The following is a 6073-nucleotide window of genomic DNA, read 5'->3' on the forward strand; positions in this document are numbered from 1 at the left end:
CATATATTTTGTTAATCAAAAATATATACCTTGTCATATATTAATTAACAAAAAATAGACCTATAGATATATTTCAATATTTTCACCGCTCATCATTACGTTCTTGTTAAGAAGCAAAATAGTCGCAATAAAATCACCTTCTTTTCCAATAAATTCGTCTTAATCTTAAACACTTTTTTCTTATTGCCCATTTTACATCTTTCATTATAAAGATATTTCAATTCCAAAATACAATACATATAAAATACATTTGGTTAGATCATAGATGGTATTACATCTATTGTCAGATAAATGTAATATCACCCCAGAGCGTAACACCACTGATTTTAACATGTTTAAATATTAATTAAAAACTGAGAAACAGTTTCATTGCCGTTCCCTCGTAAAGGACGCTGTCACAATGGAATTTCTTTAAATAATTGTTATCATGTTTTATGTATACAAACCCTTGAATGATAATTAGGTGCAAATGTCAAAATAGTTGGATTTATTGCATCTATCACTGGCATCAGTGGAAATACCACATCAGAATAAATAGAGTTTAATTGGTTTGACAAATAACTGATGCATTTACGACTGTGGTTTAACCGCATCAAGAATAAATACGGACATCTGATTAGTTTCAGATACTTATGATATAATCAAGCAAGTGATAATATCAACCTATTGATATATTTCATCTGAATTTCTCACCCTTTTCATATATCATAGAGCATGAAAAAGTGACCTATTCCAGCGGCTCATCCCTACCACTAGTTATATAGCAAGTGGCCCCCCCGAGGTTAATGTATTAGAAATCCAGGAATAGGAGATGATAAAACATTTTGTGGCTCATTTTTAATTTTATTTTCTAACTGTGGAGTGCTACCTTAACTGCCTAATTTATGTACAAAAATGAAAGAAAACCAAATATGTAACACATCAAAAAACGACAACTACTGAATTACAGGCTCCTGTTTTCGGACAGACACATACATACAGAATGTGGCGGGGTTAAACATGTAAGCGGGATCCCGTAATCGTTTCAGCGCTCGACTGATACCCTGTTACTTATTATTTCCTTTTTTGCTTAAAATACGTGTGTTATATGTTGCACCTTTAAAAAGAATCATTCTGATTGTTATGGTCTCTGGTGCTAGCTATATGGGTTCTTATAGGTGAAATAACCCTACACTGAAAAAAATACCTAGTAATCTCTACTAGGTAAAATAGTAAACTTACTGTCCATGAGATTACTAGGCCAGAAGTATATTTACTAGCCTACTTAGTAACTATACTAGGCCATCAAGGTAAATTTACTAGGCTACTTAGTAATTACACTAGGAACCCCTAGTAATTTTGCTAGACTGCTTGGTGACTTTACTAGTCTGAATAAGTAATTTTACTACCTTTTAGTAACATAACTAGGTCCTCCTAGTGGCAAATACATGGTAAGATTAGTGATTCTACTAGCTTCAAGTAACTCTACAAACATTTCCTGGTAGGAATACCTCCTTCAGCTAGTAACTTTACTAGGTATAAGTACTTGTACCAGGTCACCCTCGTGTGGTACTTTTTCGTACCTACATGTAGCAATGTTACTGGATTACGGATTCTTTTTTATTTTGGTTTGTATGCATAGTTTCATAGCAGTGCAATTTCTTATAGCTATTTCTCTATTGTACTGGTACAAAGTTCAAAATGATAAATCCATTTTTTTTTTAATAAAGGGGACTGCCATAAAAGGGGGCTCGCTCAAGTAATAGTTAAATTTTTCACTGTATAATCAATTAAATTTTTCCCATGAAAGGGGCCTAAGGGCCCCTAAATCCATCACTCAGTCAGTAAAATCAACAGGAAGCTTCTAGGTAGTTATATGTGTTTCAATTCAATTCAGGAAACACAATGACAATAGCAATAATTGTGAAAGATAAATATACAACAATGACCTGAAAAGACTAGCAAAAACATCCTCAATATGAATTGACTTACAATGTATACTTTGGTTGCCAATGAATGCAGATAAAAATTTGTTGCATCTGTAGTGATGATTGACCTTCAATGTCAATAAAGACAAAACTATTTCTTTTCACTCCTTGTTCTTGTTGTTTTCTCTTTCACACATTCTCACTTAAATTTCGCCATGTTAGGCCTGAAAGCTTTACAGTTACCTTACTAAATTTGTCAGTGTGTGAGGTTCAGCAAAATAATTTTAAAGATAAATCCTACATATTTTATTTACATAAGATGCATAACATCAGAACTGTAAACAATACAAAGTAGTTAATTTCAAGTATAGAAAAAGGTGTCCAACCAACAACAAACAAATAGGTAACATGTTCTCAATTTACTTCAAAGTAACCATTTAAATTCATGTTTCAAAACCGTTAATAAGCTGTACCTTAATCAATATTAACAATATTTCATACATGTATTTGGAATATTCAGTTTACAATTCTAAAGTCATTTCGATGAAAAACATTTAAAACGTCAGTTTAATAAATTGTCAGAAAGTAAGTATACAGATTGTACCTAACAGTTTTTAACTTTATAAAGCATGATCACTTATCATTTTTTAAAGCACTGTAAATTTTAGTTTGAACAAACAGATCCAACTCAATGTCACCCCTCTAGAGCACCAGGATCTAAATACATGTCACCCATCTCATATTGCACTAGGATCTAAATCATTTTCACCGTTTGCTCCTACATTGATATTTTATATTATGAAACTTTGTTTTATCTTATTTTGACCTTAATAAACTTGAACAGGCCTAGGTCAAAACTGATTTTATAGTCTTAATCTATTGAATTCTAATATTGGCTTGTATCTATTTTTAAATGAATGAATAAATTGACGCAAAAGTTGGTTAACATTTTCACGGAACTGTCATGTATACAGATAACACTTTCTCAAAATTGTTTATACTACATGTATAAATGTATGTCATAGATCACAACAAAAACAAATAATCATACTTGTACTGAAACATCAATAGATATAAATATAAATGTTCATTATATAAAACTTTTCATGCTAAATGTATCTGCATTGTTACATTGAAGGTCCCAATTCTGGCTTGAACTTGACGGGAGAGCGGACTCCTATTGACGGCCTTGGTGAGCTGTTTTGAAGCTCTCAACTGACTTGGCGCATGCACTACATCTTCTTTCAATGAATCTGACACAGTTTTGACGAAGAATGTGTTTTTAAATTGCTTGTTTTCACAGTTTGTTGTTCAATAGCCTTAACAAAATTTATAAACTATCACTTTCAAAGTCTGCAAAGCGTGTCGGCTTGATGTTCCTTTTTGGTAAAGATTGCTTGTTACCAATAATTTGTCAGGTTTGGATAGCTGGGACCATACCCTAAACCACTTTGTACGGTAATACTAGTCTTTGGCTTGTTATTGTGAATTGCAGGTTTTTTAAGTTCCAGTAAGTGTAGCATGTTGGTGGTCGATCCTTCTTGTCTAAATTTATCATTCCCTGTGATTTTTTCAGAACCTGAAATTATACAAAAATCCATAATAAAACTACATGTAGTGTTGTCAATATTAATTAATATAGATTAACTAGAACTCTACTGTCAATTTCTACTAATACATAGTATTTAAAAAACTATATTTCACTTTGTTTCTATGTGTGATACAATGTAGGTGAGTCATCATGTCAGACATATATAGATACACACTGAACATTTATGTGCTTTTTTTTATAGCTTTTTAATGCAATTGCATACAATTATTTCAAGTAAGACATTAAAGAGTGTAATATGTATGCATTAATATTATATCTACAATTATACTGCTATACAGAGAGTTAAAATACTGACAAAAACAATAATTATCCCAGAGCCATGTTTAAAATATACTTTTATAAATATTTTCATATTTAATTAAAAAAAACAGTTAAGGCACCACCCTTTCTAATCCAGTGTTGGTAAATTATCCCCAAAAAACATTAGTAAATTAGGAAAAATTGTATTAGCCTTTATGAATTTTAACACTTTCTACTTTCATCCTGAAGCTAAGAGACGGCTAGCTTTTTAGAAAAGCTATTACTTATTTGAAATTAGAATGCATTTGTGCACTCACAGTCAAGATACAAGTGTACACCTACATGGTGCATGCATGTCATCAAGTACATTCTATGGTGCTTTCAAATGTTTCTCAATTTCAAATTTGATGTGAAAATATTAAAGATATACCATGTATTGACTTTGTTAGTTTTGGCAGGTTCATATTTTTTCACTACATGGGCGCAGCCATATTAATTTCATAACGAGGCGCACTTTAATTATATAATCATAAAACGTTTCGGATTTAAGTTACGGTTTTCTGTGGTGAAATAGAAGGATTATTAATTAGTTTTCGTATTAAAAAAGAAGAAAAGGTGTTAATATTGGAAAAACGAAATCTGCATCTTGTAGATCTTAACTTAAATAGATAAATAGATAAAGTTTGTTCCACGTGTCACAAGGTTATCTTGACCATCTTCTGTTGTACATTTTATTTTACGTGAAAGGCGAGATGATGTGGTTCTTTTTTTGTGTAAACAAGTTAAAACGATAAAATAAAACACAAATTAGTTAAAATACTTACAGCTTTTCAATGAATTAGGCCAAAAATCACTCAGGATCTTTATTCGTTTGATTGCGGCCATCACTTCAAGTACAACAGAACTTGGCCACGCGAATATGATATCGTCCGGCGGGAAATCCTGTTATCAGTTGCACAGCTGGTTCCTGGTAATACGATGCATCCACGATAGTAAACATACTAGTCTAATTAGTTGTTTGATAATCTACTAGGGACTCTAAATGAAGTACTAGCCAAACTAGTAGTATTTACTAGGTATTTTTTTCAGTGTATAAGCGCGTATGTACCCGCTTCAGCGCTCGACTTTGCCCTGTTTCTTATTCATTCCTTATTCGCTTGTTATACGTTGCACCTTTTAAATAAATTCTTGGTTTGACAACTCCGTATTTTTGCGCCTGTCTCAAGTCATGAGCTTGATTTTGTCAGTCTGTGTATTTTAAGCTCAACGGGGCCCGAAGGGCCCCCATCTTAGATTATGCCTTTACTTTGCGTCCGTCGTCGTCCGTCGTCTGTCGTGGTTAACTATTTAAAAAATCTTCTCCTCTGAAACTAAAGGGCCAAATACCTTCAAACTTCAACTAAATGGTCCTCAGGGTATCTAGTTTTATTTTAGTACTTGTATATGTTTACTTTTAGAGTTATGTGTGACCGTCCATTTTCACTGAACTAGTACACAATTTTATTTAGGGGCCAGCTGATGACCACATCCGGGTGCGGGATTTTCTCGCTGCGTTGAAAACCCATTGGTGGCCTTCGGATGTTATCTGCCCTTTGGTCGGGTTGTTGTCTTTTTGCCTGACATATGCATTCTCATCCATTCTCAATTTTATCTTTTCATTTTTGTTCATGTCTCTGGTGTGAGCTATGAGTTCTAAAAGGTGAAATAACCCTATTAGCGTGTATATATACACGTTTCAGCGCTCGACTGATACCCGGTTACTTTTTCGTCGTCTACTATTCACTTGTACTACGTGTGTTATACTTTGCACTCTTCAAATAAATTGTTGTAAACAAATTTCTTGTCTTTAGTGTAACTTATGGGTACTTAGAAGTAAAATAACATTATTAGCGCGTATGTACCCGTGTCAGCGCTCAACTGATACCCTTTTACCTATTAGTTTCTTATTCGCTTGTAATGCGTGTGTAATACGTTGTACCTTTTAAACAAATCTTTACAATTGTTTTCTTGTCTCTGGTGTTACATGTAGCTATGATTTGAGCGCTCGACTGATACTCAGTTACTTATTCGTTCCTTATTCGTTTGTAATACGTGTGTTTTACGTTCCATTTAATTCCGATTTTATTCTTGTCTCTGGTGTTAGCTATGGGTTCTTTTATGTGAAGTAACCCTATTAGTGTGTACACACTGGTTTCGGCGCTCGACTGATACACTGTTACCTTTCATTCCTTATTCGCTTGTAATGAGTGTGGTATACTCTCTCTCTGGCCTTGAAGTCATAAAACTTTCAAATAAATTTGTTGTACTCATACTC

General features: G+C 33.2%; 1 long non-coding RNA gene across 1 annotated transcript; it reads right to left on the reverse strand.

Annotated features, from left to right (window-relative positions):
- Window positions 1–2198: 2198 nt before the first annotated feature.
- LOC143079141 (uncharacterized) lies at window positions 2199–4839 on the reverse strand. Its single transcript, XR_012979342.1, has 2 exons — window positions 4584–4839; window positions 2199–3486 (listed from the first exon to the last, which is right to left on the reverse strand). It is a non-coding gene; the product is annotated as an uncharacterized LOC143079141 (long non-coding RNA).
- Between the last annotated feature and the right edge of the window lie 1234 nt (window positions 4840–6073).

Source organism: Mytilus galloprovincialis, chromosome 6, assembly GCF_965363235.1.
Source record: "Mytilus galloprovincialis chromosome 6, xbMytGall1.hap1.1, whole genome shotgun sequence".
Lineage (NCBI taxonomy): Eukaryota > Metazoa > Mollusca > Bivalvia > Mytilida > Mytilidae > Mytilus > Mytilus galloprovincialis.